Source organism: Pinus tabuliformis, chromosome 6, assembly GCF_031772625.1.
Source record: "Pinus tabuliformis cultivar Carrire ecotype Pingquan chromosome 6, CPIR1, whole genome shotgun sequence".
NCBI lineage: Eukaryota > Viridiplantae > Streptophyta > Pinopsida > Pinales > Pinaceae > Pinus > Pinus tabuliformis.
This window is the reverse complement of record NC_142292.1, coordinates 2,000,514,891-2,000,534,480: the sequence shown is the minus strand read 5'-3', so window position 1 is coordinate 2,000,534,480 and position 19,590 is coordinate 2,000,514,891.

Sequence of the window (19,590 nt, the reverse complement as noted above, 5' to 3'; positions counted from 1 at the left end):
TCCTTGGCCATGGAGGACATTCTCTCAAAATCCAACTGAATGTTGGTATTTTTCAGTGATTCTTTTAATTCATGGGCCATGGTTGCCCGGTCCACCAAGGTGGCATAGACCATTTCTCCAGTTTGCTTGTGGAGTTCTATTTGGTCCATGGGGTGAATGTCCTTTGCCATGACCTCCACCCTTGTTCTTACAAAATATGCAGCTGATTTAGGCTACGGCACCTTAGGCTTGAAGTGACTGAGGATCATTTTCTCCTCTTGAAGGTCATAAACCGACATCAGCCTTTCTTGCTGGGCTGGTGTTGCATTTAGAAATTGTTTGTACACTTCTACCCTCAGCAAATCATTTTGTGCTTTTATTTGCTTGAAAGAAGCCTTAGTGCTTTTAGGCTTCTTGCTCTGCTGAGTGGAGGATGATACCTCCAAACCAAGCTGCACTCCCTGCTCCTGCTGAAAGGAGCTTGTACCTGTTTGTTGGCTGCCTTCTCCATCTTTCCTTGAACTGTCAAGGACTTCTTCACTGATTACTTCTATCTCAGGGGAGTCAGCCCTTTGCCTTTTGGTCTCCGGTTGCTGGGAGGATCCACTTGCAGGAGTGGACTCTTCTCTTTCTCTCTTCTTACCCCTCTCCTCATGTGCTGGGGTTTGCAAGATTGGAGCTGCTGGTGGCTCAGTTTGTGGAGGGGGGGTCTGCTCTTGTTGCTGCTCACTTGAAGGGGCAGGCTATTCTTTTGGTGCTTCCTCTTCAGCACCCATTATTCCTTTACCTTTACCTGTATCTAGTGCTACTGTAGAAGGTGCCTGTTTGGTTGGTGCAGCTTTTGAGGCCGAGGTCCCTTCTCCTACTAGGTGCGGTCGATTGAAGGGTACCTGCTGCACAGAATCTAGGTCAAGAGTCTTTTCCAAATCCTTGACATTCTTTAGCATTATCTCTTCCTCAGTCAATTTTTCAATTAATATATCAGGTTTCCATTCTTGTTGATTGGCATACTGTTCAATGTGTGGATATTTTCAGTGCTCATAGCCTAGCAGCCTGTACTTGACTCTCCTAGCAGTGATGAAGCCTTCGGTGTCATAAGGGACCCACCAGAAACTTTTTGAGATCTTGTACTTCTCTTCGAGGATTAGTTCAGCATCTTGCCATCCCTCTTTCTTATTCGTAATGAAGGGGCCCAGGTGGTGCTTGAACTTGAGATGGGTTTTCTTTTTGGAGCTGTGAAGGTCAGAATGAATGAGCTGCCTATAATACTCTAGAGCAAATAGTCTCATAGGCACATATTTTGGGAGCCTGTATGGACAGAGCTCATAGCCATAGATTCTGATGACTGTACGATCTTGGTATAGGTACCAATCACCTATTTTAAAATTCTTGGAGAGCTGCAAGATTTTTTGCATTTCAAATGACACTCTGGAGGGAGGGGACCTCATCAATAAACAAGAGGCTGGGTAAACAAATTGATCTATGAATTCACAATATGAATAAGGTGAATCTTGCACTCGGTGGAAGACAGATGTCCAGAAGATAATAGATCTTCTTTCTCCTTTAGAATCCAGCTTTTTGATGTGGCATCGAAAAGCCTCGAACTGATAGTACATGAACAGGTGGTAGATGTAAGATGAATACTTGAATATGCCCTCCTTGTCTACTTTGAAAAGCTTCTCGTGTATTCTGTTGGCTATGAACTTGGCAAAATTGTATTTGTAGGTAGGAGGTTGGCCTGGGCTATAGGCAGCTAGCAGCACCAGCACTGTTTCATCAACAAATTCGCTGGTCTTGGACCGCAACACATGGGCAATAATGTCCAACAGAAGCTTGCCTACCTCAGTAAAGTGCACATACAAATAGGGAGGTGGCCCTGTGGGTTGGCGGTCTGGCCTCATAAAAGTCTGGGTGACTTTCTGAATGTCAGCAGTGGACATCTTGGCACCTGTGTCTAGCAGATAGTTCATAGAGAAAGGGAACAACAGCTGAGTTTGTTTGAAATTGAGCATCTGGTTGATGGACTCAGCATGAATGTGAAAGAGGATGCTCCTAGATGGAGACTTGACAGCTCTTTGACTGGCATCATAATTCTCAGCACACAGCCGGATAATTTCCAGAAAGATATTGACAGAGGGGAGGAAGTAGTAAGGGAGATTGGATTCCCATATCCCATATTTGTCATTATTGTTTAAGTAATCATCTCTCAATTCCCTAAAGGTCTGCAAATGGTTCCTATCACCCACAAAGTCTTGGATGAGGAAATCTCTGTCAGCAAGTGGTAAGGACTCCAGGTCTTTATTTGGTGCATTTATGGGGGCAACACTGAGAGCTGTGGGTGCAGGAGCAGCCATTATGTAATTTATGAATTTGAACAAGGTAAGTGCAATGGCTTGCGAGGCTCTTCAAAGCTCAAGTGACAAACTAAATGCAGACAGTGATAGAGATTGTCTTCAAAGTAGGATAACCAGGCTATGCAGGCTTGCCTTTGCTGTTTTTTAGTAAATTCACAGGGATTGTGAATTGATGAGGATGATTTGCAGAGGGTGTGGTAGGATTACAACTGGTGAAACATAGTTTTTCAACTATGTACCCAGGAAAAGGGAACAATGCCGGGCGATTTGGATGACAATTTGTGAATTTAAGGCTGCGAATTATGGTTTTATCATCAAATTTTGGAGCAGGGGGCAATGTAGGTTGATTTGGTGCAGAAATGATTAAATGACAGTCCTTAATGCTGGATTGAGCAGGTGCTTAATGGACAATTTGCAGAGAAATGGCATAAACACGGGTTGAATAGGTGAATTTGGGCAAATACCTGGAAAAAACGACGCCGAGAGTTGCCGGGTTGGATAGTGAATGAAGAATGCACTTGATTTGGCGAGTGGCAGTGTCTGAATCTTTAATTTCACAGCTTGGCGGCAATTTTCATAGTGAACAGAAAAAATGGCTCTTGTTTGTTTCCAATGAAAATGACATAAAATGGCTAAACAACGCGTTTTAACGAAAAATTTGGAAAATGGGGGTTATTGGCGCTTTTCCGCCGATGACGTCAGCATGACGTCATGGCGGGCCCGAGTACGGAGGGTGACGTGGGCGCTGAGCTGGAGGCCAGCATGGCAGGACAGGGTGGCGGACAGCGTGGGGTGGCATGGTTAGGTGGAGGGCCACGAGGCGCGAGGGTGAGCAGAGGTGGCATGACGTCACGATGACGTGGGGGCGGACTTGACAGTGGAGGGGCGGTATTGGGGAAGGTGGTAAGCGGTCTCCCTGCACCACCTTTGGGGTAAGGCGGTATCGGGGAGGGGGGCTCCGAACAACCCCGCCGCTTGCCACGCGTCCTGGGTATGGCCACTAATACCGCCATCTCCCCAGACGTTAAAGGGAGGTATGTCGGGATTTAAAAAAGACCGCCCATCGTTGGATCAGGGGCGGCGGATGATGGACGGCTGGCAGGTGCCCCGATCCGTCGTGCAACTTGGGGTTCGGACCCGCCCAATAATAAAATAATGTTTTAAATCATGCGGGTTCAGAACTTAGGGTTAGGGGGTTTTGTGGGTTTTTCGGGGTATGGATTAATCTGTCGGGGGTTGAACAAAGGGTTAGACTTAGGTTTGAGCAGAGGGAAATGGGTTTTTCATGATTTTTTTGGAAAAGAGGGGCAATGAAGGTTTAGGGTGGACTATTAGTCTAACCAGGGGTTAGAGTAATTCCCAAATCAGGGTTGACCATAGTCCCTGGTGGACTAATGTCTCCCTTAGACCTGTTATTCAGCTATAATGCTAAAGGGGGGATATTTACACATGTTAGGGGTTTATACACCATGGTGTTATAGTAGTAGGGGAAAGGGGAACATAGGGGATTTAATGTAGATAGAGTTAGTAGTTAGTACTGGGAGGGGAATAAGAATGGGAAGTGATGGATACTAAGCTTTTTAGGAATCAAACTTAGTTAGGAAGTAGATCAAAATGAAAAGAATTTTTACACAAGAAATGTGGCTTCTTTTCAAAGAAAGAAGTCATTTATGACATGAGATTTGTAAAAATGAAGAGTGTAAGGAGGACTAATCAGGCAGATCCTGCAGTGCTCATGGGGAGATTAGTAAAAGATTTTGAAGGGGATGAGGGGAGTTAGTGATGGTTTAGTAGTATGCCAAATAGGCCATTGCTCCTGCCTTTCTCCTGCTGATGGCAACATTTGATTTACTCCAAGTGATGTGCTTGGATCTTGCTTTCTGCAACCTTCAACTGCCTACCTTGCCTATTATGCCTAACATTTTTTCTTCATTTTGTATGGGTGCACTTAGCCCTGCAAACCCTGATAATTCTCTTTTTCTTTCTGCTTCCCTCCTATCTGAGTCTACCCTTATGACTTCCAAGGGCCCAGATTAAGCAGTTGGGCTCCTTTCTTTCTCTATCCACCTAGTCATCTGTCAAGCTTGAACTGTTTGAACAGGTACTTCCTCTCTAATCTACAACATGAAATTTAAAACATGGTGTGGCCCAGCTTGGGCTGTTGGGCCACCCACCAAAGTAGTAGTGGCAATTTTGAACTAGCCACTTTCATGGTCTTTGTTTGGGGTCCATTTCTTTTATTTTTTCTTTGACCAATTCAGTTTCTTGCCCTTTGATTTTTATTTTAAGGCATACCCTCTTTGCATTTTTTAACATGTCTCCTTTCTTCACAAAAATGGAACCTTAGTGGCATGGAAGATGAGCATTTTTGGCACTTCCACTGTCAATCATGAGAGATGAGAACCTATTGGTATAGGAGGCTAACAGGAATCAAGACGACGAGCACTTCGATCTAATGTCAAATTGATTGACTTTCGGCCACTTTGAATTTTGAGCTTTTTTCATGCCACTGGTGTCTGGAGATCCAATTTGAATTTTGAGCTTTCTTTGGGCCTTCTTTCCCTTTAGAACCAAGGAAAAATTATCTTCCTCCTCAACTTTGGATGTTACTCCATCTCTAGTGTTCCTTTGAATTTCTTCCTACACTAAATTGAACCAAAGTCTGTCCCAATTTTTCCATTTGTCCGTTCCATAAATAGATTCCTGGTAACTGCACCAGGATTTTGGAAGACCTAAGAGAGCTAGTCTCACTAGCTTTGAAGATGGTATATTTTCTCCAACTCCTCCAAGCTCATATGAACACTGATTGAATATGGAGAGGTAATGTGGAATGGTTTCATTCTTCTACATGTGGATGTTTCTAAGATTGTACCTCAATGGAAATTTCCTGGTGTCACTACCATTTTCGAGTAGCTTATTGAGGGTTTTCCACATATCAAAGGGAGTCTCCTTGACATGTAAATTTGAGACTATGTGGTCCCTCACACTCTCCAATATGTCCTCTTGGATTTTGTAGTATCCTTCCATTGGGCTAATTGTTGTGTATCTAATACTGCTAGTTTTGGAATGTCAATTTTGGTGTACTCCATCTCTCCATTATCATTGAGTACAACTTTCATCCTATCCTTCCAAGCTATGAAATACAAGGTTACCTCTAGGGCATACTCCAATATCAACTGGTTGAAAGACATTTTCCCACACAGAAGAAAACATGCTTCACTGAATCTACAAATTGAAATATCTAAAGGAGAAGCTCTATTAACTAGACTCTATTGTGATTTCAAGCTCTAATAGGATGTAGAAATTAATAAAAATTTGTTACGAGTGATGAAATGAAACTGAAATCAAGAGATTATAAATTTCCTCTACTATTTTGTGGAATGGAAATCACAATTTTGCAACACATGCATTGACATGAAGCCATCAAAACCATAGGAACACAATGATTTTATAGAGGAACCCAACTGGGAAAATCCCCTCTGCTGCTTTTCTTTAATCAGATCAGAATGTGAAACTATTATAATGTCTTCCTTCGAATATGAAGCACAGCTTGCACTGTAAACCTATTCTTCTGCTAACTGTCCTACTTTGGCGAACACTTAGCCAATTCAAGGCTCCAAATTACTCCTATTTCATTAGACATTCCTTAAGGAAATTAGCTCCTAAAATATAGGAATTTCCTCATATTTACTTGCACAATTTACAAGGAATGATTCACCTACTGAATTATCAATCTGTACACTCAACTAGTGTACAATTGATAATTACAATGTGACTTTTCCTCCACTCTATCTAGGCAATTCGAATTAAATGCATGGTTGGGATATTTTTAGTTGATTTTCTAGTTTAATTGAGAGATCACTGAGGTAACACTAGTTCTACTACTCAACTGACCTTCAAATGACTCAATTAATTACTTGAGCTTCATTAACAGGGTTCAACTGAAAATAAATGAACTATATTGCTAAATTTTAGCACACTAGATGCACAACTCTACTTCTAGACTATAACTTGAATTTACTGAGTTAACTAGTAGATAAGACCATGTCACTCTAGCTAATTACCATGCAAGTCATCCTGCTGATGTGGAAAATTGAATTACTCAATTTGACTAAGGAAAACATCAAATTGAGCCTTTCTTGCTACAAGTTCTAACACATGGCCATCTGTATAGTGGCTTTGACTGGTGATAATCGGACCAGTTTCCCATATAGATTTGATAATGTTGGTGGGATGATATAAGATGTAACAGGAAATGACTAAGCTAAGTGTAATCTAATCTAACTACTAAACACATGTATATCTTTTTAATCTAACATTATCTAACTATAATATACCCACGAATAAAATACATGTGCGATATATAATGATGTCTTACAGCAATTGGTAATAAAGATCATTCAACTGCCAAAATAAATTAAATCATTTAACAATAATCGTTTTGGATAAATAGTTAGAAAAAACGATTGAGAAAAATATATCGCATATAAAAATCGTTCATGTATTCAAAATGGAATCAAAGCTAACATCATACAGAAGTGAAATAATGTGAAACTATAATTTTGACTTTTATACACAAAGCAATTGAAAGAAGAATTATTTCTTAATACATAAATAAAACATAATCATATGATAAAAGTACCATATATGATAAGTCCTGCTCATGTGCTTCAACAATATTGACCCAATATCATTCAATCCAACACATTCTAAGAGTACAGAAGTGCATTTTAGTAGAGTATGCTAGATATGTAAAGAAAAATAGATCATGTTCCATTCATTTCATCAAAACCTCCTCAAAAATATGGAAGTGTAATGTCTTGAAAAGTGTTTTTGATAAAATTTATGGACCCCTCTCTAATGTATGAGAAGGGTTTAAATACTAAATTATATGTCTCAAAATAGATTATTACAAAAATAACTAAGGAGGTTTTAAAAAACCTTCCTCAGAATATGCAAAAATAAAACTAAAAGAAAAAATAAATTAATGACTAACTCCTTTGAACTTGATCTTTAAGGTCGCAAAGATCAGTCATTGGCTTGAGCTGAGGTGGTTGACCGATTGCAGATTTTAACTGCCCAGTAACTATGTCATCTATCAATTCTAGCACCATATGGTTGTTAAGCATCTTAGAGTCATCCAATGGCTGTGTGGTTTTACTAGAAACTACCAGTATGCTTTCCAATTCAGCTTGTTTAACTGTTTGATTGCCTCCTCTTTTTCTTGCGCTGCCTATTTCCATTGCTGCTCTCATTGCTTGACATTCAGAAGGAACCTTGGTACACACTCCATGACAAGATTGGCCCCATGAATATTTTTATTAATGGCTTCTATTATGTTGTTTTCTACTATCTGTGTTATCGTTGTTTCCCTTTCTCCATGTTCCAACTGAGAATCCCAATCTGTAAATAGAATATCTTTAATGGACTCTTCCGTCTTTGGTAGGTTAGCCTTTCTTTCCAGGTGATAAATTGAGAAACCCTTTTGTGGATTTCATCTTAATCAAATCTCATATCGATAACTTTGTTTGTTAATTTATCATTGGTCTTGCAATAAGGATTTATTTGCGATATTTTCTTGAAAAATACTTCCTTTTGTTGCATTAGTAGGTAATTGAGGATGTGTGCTTCTTTGATGAATTTGTAGATTTGTGGATTATCTATAAATTTATCTATCATGTCTTGTATTTGCGAATCCTTTTCTCCTAAGCTAGCTTGATGTTGTATCCTCATCTGTTCCAATTCTCTTTGGATCTGAGCTACTTGTAATTCTGCTTACTGATTAGATTTTTCTTGGGCTAATTATTGTTCTAGTAGCAGAATTTTTTGTTCCTTTTCCTTCAGCAGCATTTGGATCATTGTCGCCTTGTTCATGGTCGATGTGGCATAGGCTCCTGCGAAGTGCAACAACTTTGTGAGATTCTCAGATGGGTCAATAGGTGAGTCCTTCCATACAATATTCATTGGTTCATTTTTTGGAGTCGTAACATCCATGGCATCCAGTTTTCTTTTCCTCCTTTGTGTTTTGACTATAGCCTTGCGGGTAGGACTATAGAATACATATAATGGAAGTATTTCCTCAATTCTTAAGATAGTCTCTTAAGTAGGAATAGCAGGAATGATTTCAATGTCCTAAGTGTCTGTATCTCCTTCTCCTGTTGTTTTTGGATTTTCTTTATTCTAGGTTTGCTTGGGAGTTTGCGTTTCAGATGTTTGCTGAGGGTTTGTGTCTGTGTGAAGCTTTTTATTGAACTTCTACCATTCTTGTTCGAGGTAAATGATTGGAGCTTTACCTGACTGAGTTGAAGTATAAGCAATCTCTACTTGTTTCTTGCTAAGGCTTGCTTGGCCATCTCCTCTGTACTTTCATTTCTGTCTTTTTCAGACTCATTATTTGTGTTTCCTCCCCCATTTTGAGACTTTCGCTCTGAGTCGTCTAACTCATGAGTCAACCTCTCTTGGGTTTCTTCTTCGAATTTTTCTTTGTAGCTTCCCTCCAAGATTACAATGGGAGTTAGCTCACTTATCGCTTCAATCTGCAATAGGTCCAATGGGGCCTTTAATAATCTCTTTTCCCTGTACACATGGAAAGCATTAATATCCTCTGGGGCCAAAAGTAGTGATGCCAGATGCAAAACTTGTGAAAATGTTTTTGCATGTAGGAAGACATCATCAAAGGCATCCTCTTCATGGGTGAACTATTTTACTTTTACCATAGTAGTAGATTCCTTAACAATTCCATTTGGGTCGTATTTCCTTCCCAGAGCTATAGCTAATTTGAGATACATAATAATCTCTGCTTCTTTTAATTCATGTCCATAATCGTCTAGTGAAAAAGCGCCACGTTTCAATGGGAATGTAGGCCAAATGGCCTTCTTATTCTCTTTCAGCCCTCTTCTCAATCCACCTTCCCTTGTTGTTTGGTAGGTTATTTCTCTGGCCATTAGTTTGTCGGGGACATAATATGGGAGGACATGCAGTGAAGCGATGCTCCCAAAAACTCTGATGTAGGTGAATGTCTCTTCCCCAAACCATCTAGCTACTAGAAAGATATCTACTTCAGCCTCTTTAAAAACCTAGGGGCATCTCTATCATACACTACTCCATGAATAGGTAGCATAACCCCTTGAGATTCCCACAAAATGGTATGGTATATATGGATGGGAAGCGGGTTCTATAAAGTCCACTTCCATCCCATATTGGGAAATTTATAACAAAAACAAATTGCATACATAAAAAAGGAACTCATGAAGGAAGGGGGAAAATCCTTAAAGAATGACTTCTTTTTCTTCTATATTCTATAATGGCCTTTTCCAAAATTGTCTGATAAAATTTGGGCGCAGTTCATAATTATTGCATTCACTACTGTATCTATTAATGGTATCCATTCCATGGAAAACTTGGTGCTATCGAGTCTATCGAATACCCTACATATCATTGTTGTTGCAAAACTATGAGTGGGAGAAATGGATGTCGTTGAGTACATACCAGTTTTATCCCTTTTGAGTTTTTCTCTGCTTGATTTCGAGGTCTACGTGACATCTAACGGGTCTTCATTTTCTTTGGTGAATTGCTTAAGGAACTATTTGTTGTAGAGCTTTTGTGCTATGGTAACTGGTACATTAGTCGTAGGTTGTTTGCTAAGAAAGACCCCATGACCTCTTGCTTATTGTTCTTGAAGGTTCTGTCTGAGATGTCAACCTCATCAATTACCCATTTGACCATATCCGTGTATGGTATTATGTTTGGTCTCTCAGTTATTCGGTGTAGGAATGAACATGTTGTTTTGAAATGGGAGGTGTTAGATGACTCCTGAGCATCAGTCATGGCTTTTGTTACTAATGGCCTGGGCTTCTCTTCTTATAACAAGTTATACATGGCCTCCCATGTCATGGTTCCTCCATCCTTGCTGCATGTGGTATCAGAGAAAAGTGACACCATGTCTGATTTCTCAAATGCAGTCGCCTTTCCCTTCTTCACCATTATTTCAAATGATGTTCTCTGTAGAGGTGTCCGGAAATGGAGCAAAATGTAAGTTATCAGATAAACACAAGTGAGAATGATAGTGAGAATTAAATGATACATTTAACCTAAAAAATATGACAAGATAGGATCTTTTATTCAAAACGTAGATGAAAATATATCGTATGACATCGAGCCGCTCTTTAACATAAATGCCATTAAACTTATTCAATAGCCACTAAGGCTTCTTATCATTGCCTTTATTACTGATTAAACTACCACATCGCAAACGACAAGGAAAAACTTTAAGGTGGCGCATTTAAACTGTGAGAACGTTGATTTTGTGATTGCGATAAGATTATCGCAAATCACACTATCGCATTTTTGGTTGTGCACATTCCTAGAATTTTCTAATATTTTGCGGAATGTGAGATGTGAGATGAGTGGCATATTCTTTATCTTTTAGAGCATAGTTTTCCCAAATCAGTAATTATTTCATAAAGTTCTTATCACTACATGTTGGACTTAACTTACGATTTATAACATTTACTTTTATTGGGTCCAAGTTCTATCACACTTCAAAAACTCTTGCAATTCATAAGATTGGCTTTTAAGTAAAGTGTCATGGTAAGTATTGACTCGCTCTATTGCAATAACGTATTCACATGTTACAACATGCTTTTTGAGTTGCATCCTTTGTGAAAGTCGATATGCGATTGCAATAAGCTTCATTTTATAGGAAATTCCTTAAGTCTTTGCTTTGAATGAAAATTCTAATGATATCTAAGTTAAATGTGGTGATTATTTCTATCGAAATTTGAAGATTTTGTTCATTAATTAACCCTTAGACACACATGGTCCAGCAATATGCGAAAAGGTAATAATTTCTAGTTTTAGAGGGTTTTGACATGATATCTTGATTTATTTCTAAAAGTTTAAACTAAATTTTTCTTGGAGGGTTTTTTAATAAAGGGCCCCCATTTATTAATAGAACATTAGCTATTAAATCAATAAATTGGGTGGTTGTTGAATAGCACAACACCATCTTGCATTAAAACTCCTCCCAGTCCTTGCTTGCTTACATTTGTGCAGACCGTGAATTCCTTATTGGGATCAACTAGTTTTATAATAGGATTTTTTGTCAAGAGTTGTTTGATAATGTCAAAACTAGCTTTACATTTTGTACTACACTCAAAATTGATTCCTTTATTTTGTAGATTAGTTATTAGTTAAGCACATTTAGAGAACCCTTCAATGAATCTGCTATAATAGCCTGTGATTCCCATAAAGGATCTAACCTTCTTCTACATTTTTAGGGGCTAGCCACTCCAACTTTTCTTTTACATTTTCAAGGTCTATAGCAATTCCCACTTGTGATATTACATGTCCCAGATTATTTGCTTTCTTCTATTAGAATGAACATTTGTTGAACTTAGCATAAAGTTCATTATCTCTTAGAGTTTGGAGAACTATCTTTAGATGTTGATCATGTTCTTCCTTACTCTTTGAGTATACTAAAAGATCATCTATGAACAAAATATCAAACCTATTAAAGAATGGCCTTAACACATTGTTCATGAAACACATGACTGTGATAGGTGCATTGGTTAACCCAAATGGAAGCACAAAAAATTCATAGTGCCCATAGCGAGTACAAAATGGTGTCTTACGTATATCTTCATCTTTGATCCTGATTTGATGGTATCCTAAATTAAGTCAATATTTGAAAATATAGAAGCTCACCTAACATGATCAAACAAGTTATCTATTCTTGGTAAGGGAGATTTTTCTTTCATGGTCACCTTATTCAACTATTTATAATCATGCATAACCTCAATATTCCATCTTTCTTTTTCAAAAACAATATAGGTGCTCCCCAAGAAGACACACTTGGCCTTGTGTACTTTTTGTCTAATAAATCTTGTAATTGAATCTTGAGTTCCATTAATTCATGTATAATCATTATGTATGGGGCTTTGTAAACTAGAACAACTCCAAGTACAAGATCGATTATGAAGTCATTGTCCATCATTGGATGTAGTCTTGGTATTTATTCTAGAAACACATCTTTAAATTCTTATAATATAGGATATTTGGTTAATGCTGGTTGTTGGCCATTTTTATAAAATTTGTGCACTTGAATAGTGAACAATTGGCCCTTTTCCTAGAACATTTATTCATTTGTACATCAAAATTTTGCTTGAGAGATATTTTTCTTGAAATTCCTTAAACATGGCAATATTTTCCTCCATCATCCACACAAGTAAAGGAATTTTCCGAATAGTTTAATATCACTTTGTGTTTTTCTAACTAATCCATTCTTATGAGGACATCATAAGATCCTAATGGTTAAATATTTAAATTCAGGATAGCTTTCATTCCATTCAAGTCTATAGCACAATTATTAATAATTTCAAACACTTTTCTTTTGGTTCTAGTATCTAGTTGTACTAACTAAGGTTTATATTGTTTTTATTTTCTATGTTTACATTTCTCAACTACACCAATTGAGATATAGCTTAAGGTAGATCCTGTATCTATAAAAAAAGTACATTATTGTCAAGAATCTTACATTTCACTTCTACCAGAGTTTCATGATGATCTTCCTCCCTTCCATCTAATGCAATGCTAATCCTTGGTATATTACATGACACATTATTTATTGTTGATGCTTCAAGAGTTTTATTTAACATTGTTTTCTTCTTTAGTGGATTATGTTGACAATCCCTCCATAAGTGGTTCTCACCATGACCCCAACATTTTATGGGTGGCCTCACAACTTCACTGAAAATTTTGTTTCTTTCATAGTTTCTTCTTTCTCACCAATATTTTTCTGTTAGTTATAATTCTTGTTATAATTTCCATCTTGCATACTTTTCCTAAAGTGGGATTTTTAAACCCCTTCTTCTTACTGCTGAAATTTTATGATTTCTTGGACACCCATCCTTTAAAGATTTCTCCCTTTTGTCTAATTTGATTGAAGGAAAACTTTTATTTCCTAACAGCCTCATCCATTGCTTTTGGCTGATAAAATTTTATTCTCTCTTTGTATAAGAAAGGTAGACAACTAACAAATATTCGATATTTTCTTTTTCTTCCTTCAAGTAAGGAACATACCTCAATAGAATCATGAATTTATTGAAAAACTCATCCATAGTGAGTTGTCCCGATTTCAACTCATGAAATTCACTAGCCTTTTCATTAAAGTACCTTTTATTCAAATACTTCTTCTTAAAATCCTTCCTGAACAACTTCTAAGTTATATTCTTACTGCTTATTCTCTTAACAATTTTGTTTTCATCCCACCATAAAGTTACTTTACCAGTCAATTGGTATGTGGCCAACCTTGTCTTAAGATTACTTGGATAGTTGTACACTTCAAAATATTTGAACATATTGAGGAGCCATGCCTCTTCTCCTTCGATTTCACCATAAAAATTGGGTATGATTTTCTTAAAATCTCCTAGTAATTGAGAGGATGATTTCCTTTTACTAGATGAAGAAATGCTAGTACTTGATTTCTGTTCATCTTGATTAATAGACTCTGTTAGCGCTTGAAATTTCACCTCAGGCTGAGAAAGGTAAACCTCAAGGCAACATCAAACCATTCAGCCTCGTAGCTAGCCCTACGGGGCAGGAGAAGGCTCTCTCCAGTCAATCTCGGTAAATCTTCAATGGGATGAGATGACCAACAAGGTAACACTGATATTAGGCTAGTAAACAGATTATAAAGGTTGATTTGGGGGTTTTTGGGGTTTTTGGTGGCAAATTGAGGAGCTGCAATTTAGGGTGCGGGGATTGGACACAGTTTCTGCAGGGCGGTCCTTGGGGCGAGGTAGGAGCCTGTATTGATGCCTTTAGTTGAAGTGGATGATTAGGAAAGAAAGAGGAGGAGCTAAAGAGAGAAAACAATGACTTTGAATTCTCTTTAGACAACAGAAAACATTGAAATTAAACAAATTTAAAAGCAGAGCATGGCAGGCATGAATTCATACTTTAACACTTCATTTGTTTAATATGCAGAAGTAAAGAAAGGAGATGAAGCAAATAAACACATTTACAAGTACATTAAGATACACATCATCAACACATGAGTCCACAAGAATCCCAAAGATGACTGCAAAACCCTGGTCTTCCTTAGCCAAAAATTGCAGAGATACAAGTGAAATAATACAATGATAGCTTCTCCCTCAAGAGTCCAACCTTGAAAATGAGCAAGAAAGTACATAATATAGATTATCTAACCTCTTTCCCTGCCTCCATGGGTCGAGCTCACTATCCTAGGAGCTGTTTGAACCACTTCTAAACTAAGCACTACAAAATAGGCAGTCAAAACAACTTGCCTCTATAAACTTGGAAACCAGTTCATACATTCAATTTTTACCCTTTACATGCATAAATCTTCTAGAAATGTTAAACAAGAGTAAAAGTATCCAAAAAGTGTCACAATTACATCCATGAAGATCATCATTAACCTCAGAAAGTCGAAAAGGGTCAAATTTGCAATTTCTGGGCTGAACTGGTCAAATCTGGCAACATTTCCTCAACGGGTCGCGCCCCATTTCTCAACGGGTCGCGCACTTTGGAGCTCTGTTTGGAGGCCTTCCAGGTGTCAGAATTAGGTGCAGGATAGCTCGTTGGAAAGGTCTGCGAGTCTAATTTCCAACCCAACTAGAATTTTTGAATTTGGAGTTCATTTGCCCAGTCAAAACTCAATTCTCCCAACACTGCTTCTGCAACTCAAAAAAGGGGCAGAAAGTCAAATTTTGCATGTATTTTGACCTTCTGGAGGCCCAAAACCCCATAAAAACTCAAGTCCATCCATGGGAATATGTAATTTTGCATGAAAAATCTAAAAATGCTGAGTTTTTGCAAAACGGAGCTACGATGACAAAGGGTCTCACCGAGGGTGAGACCCGTTGAGGAGCCAAAACCTGTAAATTTCCAAAAAATGCCAAAATTACCCAAAATTCTCAAAAAAATTTGGGATTTGTGCTGTAGCTGATGCTAGTGAGTGCCATGATCTTTGAGGGATGCCTCAGCCAATATACGGAGTGGATTGGTTTTCTTCCTCCGCCTAAGAGCCTCGGACAACCTCCTTTGGAACATTTTCATTTTGGCCTTGCATACATGCATCCTTGCCCAATAGTGATTCTTCATGTTTCTCAGCAGCTGTTTCTCTCGGTTGGCCTTAGCCAACAACCTCTCCAATTGGGCATTCTCCTGAATGAGCATTGACTCCCGGTCAGCTGGCAACGGATCATCGGGTCTTCTACGGTTCAAGACTCGGTCGCTACGAATCCTCCATAGCTCATCAAGTGCTTTCTCCTCCTCCAATTGTTTGTTCCGCTGCTCCAGGTAAGTAATAGTCCATTGGGCACCCTCAAATCTCCTCTGTAAAACATCATTTTCAGCCCTAAGATGCTGAATGATCTCCTTCGCCTCTTGGCTAGGAGAACTGGCCTCAAGATCAATCACCGGATCCTCATGAATCATGGGCTCTTTGCCCCTCTGTAGTACCTGTGCTGGTGAAGAAAGCGAGGCCCCTTCCACCTGATGTGGAGATAACACTCGCTGAGCTGAAGATGAAGGCGAGACCCCTTCCACCTGCTGTGGAGATAGTACTCGCCTAGCTGCTGCAAATAAGGCCCTTGGGCCTTTCTGATAAGTGACCAAAGGAGTGGAGCTAACATGTCGGGTGACGGGAGCATCAGGCTGCTGAGATGGTCCTCCCTCCTCATGAATGACCTCCTGATGTGGCTGAGGTGGCACTGTGAAAAACTCACGGGAGATGAACTCCTCCCATGAGATGCCCTGCTGAGTCAACTGATGTGAGACTATGAGCTGAATCAAACCATAATGGCATAAGCTCCTATACTAATGGGCCGGGGCCTTCTTCTGCAACATGGGCACCATCCTCTGAATGTTATGAAACAAGAAGACCGAGATGTTCATCATCCTCACTCGGGTGAAATGCATCAAAAGGCGAATGTGATATGAGTACACCTGTGAAAATCTGCCCTCACAGGTAAAATAATGAATAATAAGCCTCATGATGAGAGCATACTCGCTCCGGAGAAATCTGAATGGAAAAACACCTGTCAAGAGTCTCACGAATGGTGGCCAGACATAGGGCTCAAAGTGAACAAAATCTAGCAATCTGCGCTTAGGCCACACCTCACCCACATTTGGTATCCCTGTAGCCTGTGAGATCACCTCAGGAGTCAATGTGAAGTTCACCCCTGCCAGAGTGACATGTCCATCACGGAGGTGCAAGACAAACAAGTGGGCCAACTCTCTATGATGTTGAATCTGAGAAATTCTCTCACAGAAATCATAACAAGACATATACTGAAAACAACTCACTGCCATGGGGCAAGCCTGTAATTCTGCCAGAGAGGTGGGCTCCTCTCGCTTATGATGTCCACCCTTACCACCCTTACGAGGCCTCCTCTGTTCCTCAACCTCTGTAGATGATGAATGGTCATCACTTTGCTCATAAGTTTCGGTTTCTGACATGGTTTAGGAGCAAAGTGGACAAATAAAACTGTTGTCTTTGCCTGCAAAAAGTGCTGAAATCTATGCTGTTTCAAGGGGAACAAAACATGAGGGAAATGTTAGGGGAGGGATCTTTTAACAAGGAATGGGAATATATAAATATTACAGGGAATTTCGAGGGAAATTTTGCAAATCATATGCATATAGGAACACATATTTGTAATAGGGAAATCATTTGCAGAGATTATTGCATATGGGAAAAACATGCATGAAAGTAAACATGGGAATATATGTATTCATGTTTCATAAGGGAAAAAGGGAAACCATACACAAAACATGCTGACATTTTACCAACAGTTTTTGTTATTTTGCATATGCATATGGTAGAGGGGAATCAGGGTTTTCATTTTTTGTTTTTGATGCTTTGGGAAAGGGGTAGGGTTTTCATTCTTAATGGCTAGGGATGGGGAAAAATTTGCATTTCATTTATAAAATAATATGGGAAGAGAGATGAACATATGAGTATAAGTGATAGGGAAAGGAAAGGAAGCCAACCAAAGGGAAAAGTAATCTTGAAACAACACAAACCCTAGCACAATTTGGTCATGAACATAGCAGCCATATAAAGAGTTCCTCTTGCAAAATTTTGATCATAAAAGCATGCCCATGACATCCACCATTCATAACAGCAATGAATCCATGTTTAGAGCACCTACCTCGAGCAAATTTGGTGATTTGGAAGAAGATTAGGGAAATTTCTTGAAGTTTGCAGCAGACCGGCTCAACGGGTCACGCAGGCCTCCCAATGGGTCACGCCCCTCCCAACGGGTCGCGCAGGTTGATTTTCAGAACTGCAGAGAGGCTTTGGACGGGTCGCGCACCTCCCAACAGGTCGCGCACCTCTCTCGATGGGTCGCGCCCCTCTCAACTGCCCGAAATCGCAGCAATTTCGCTCCTTTCTCTCAATCGCTCTCTCTTTCTCTCTTGCAAGCTCTAAAATGCACAATGAGAGTGAAAGGAGGCAATTTGGGCTTTTATAAGTCTCATTTGAAAAAATTTCATTTACAAACCCACTTTCTAATGTTTTTTCTTTTAACACTTTATAACACTGATTTTTGGTTTCCTTTATCCTAATTTTGACTCATTGAGTGCTTTGACTTGATTCTTTTTGCAGGTAGATCATCTGAGGGACTTTGGCAAGGGGACCAGGGTTACTGCTGCCCTTTTGAAGACTTTTTGGAATTTCATTCTTTTTTACACAAATTTAACATGACCTTGGCTTTAAAAACAGAGTTTTTAAATCCAAGGTTAAAAATGGACTGTACATGATGAAAATATCAAAGAAACATGTTTACAATCCTCCCTCTTGCTTGCTGGGCACTCAAGGACTTTCAAAGACATGACCCTGCAAGGATAAATGACCAAAACCCTAGACCTAGGACCTTTGACCTTAAGACAAAACAAGACAATCTTGAAAAACTTAATGACTGATATGACCTAATCCAGCAAAGCCAAGAGGGGTATAAATAGACCAGCTCCTCCATCAGGGTTATGGCATGCCTAACGGGATGTAAAATTTGACACTAATGAGACACCTACTAATGCAAATGCAAAGAGCTTTGATCACTGATGGAGGGCTTTCAAGACCGACACTAACATTGGCTCCAATGGGGATGGTAGCTCCTTGGAGGTACCAAGAACCTCAGACCTCTGGGAGAGCAGACCAGTGCTTTTTTCATTGGGCAATGGAGTCAACTTATTCACATGTGACCAACTTGAAAACAACTTTATTTGACTTGGACAATTGACTGAAATTCAAGACTAACTTGGACACTAACTCACTTACTCTATATAGAAAATGAACTGACATGAAACAACTTGTAAAATTCACACCAACTAATCACCATTTTCAGAATTATAGCCTTCACTGCGGGCCCCAAACTGAAGATGGAAAATCAGTTTCACACTTGCTGCAGAAAGAAAATGAAATGGTATTTACAATGAGAGTGATGAGAGTAGAAAATGCTCAAGCATGATACCTTTTGAGCAGCCGGCCATTCACCGACCCACCAAGACATTCATCACCGTTCATTTCTTTGAGAAGGAAAGAATTTGGACCACGGTATGCTGCAATTTTGTAAGGACCCTTCCATAAGTTGTCGAATTTTCCATGCTTCCCTTTATCTTCATTGCGGGCATCCCACCGTAACACAACATCATCAATCTGAAACTCATCTGCTTTGGCCTTTTTGTCATAGATTTTCTTTATGCGCTCCTGCAACTTAAGGGAATTCTGGTGAACCTCTTCTCGTGTCTGCTGTAAATGAATCATTTGACTAATCCGTCGTTGCATAGGATCCTCCTCACCACTAGCTTCTTGAAACAACTTGGCTACTGGGACACTAAGTGAAGTAGGAAACACTGCATCTACTCCGTAAACAATTTCAAAAGGTGACATACCAATTGACTTCTTTTGACTTACCTGATCAGCCCATAGTGCATTTATTAACTTCTTGTGCCAGCTCTTCTTATTTATTTCCAGCAATTTCTTTATAATGTTCACTAGAGATTTGTTTGAAGATTCGGCCAGCCCATTACCTTGCGGATGATAAGCGGTTGAGTGCCCCAAACTGATGTTATATTTATAGCAAAAATCAACCAACTTCTTCGATTTGAATGCTGCTGCATTGTCTGTAATCAAATTTTGTGGACAGCCAAAACGTGACAAGATATTATTTTCAAGAAAAGAAATAATTACCGAATCTGTAGCCTGTCGGGTGGGAATGGCCTCAATCCA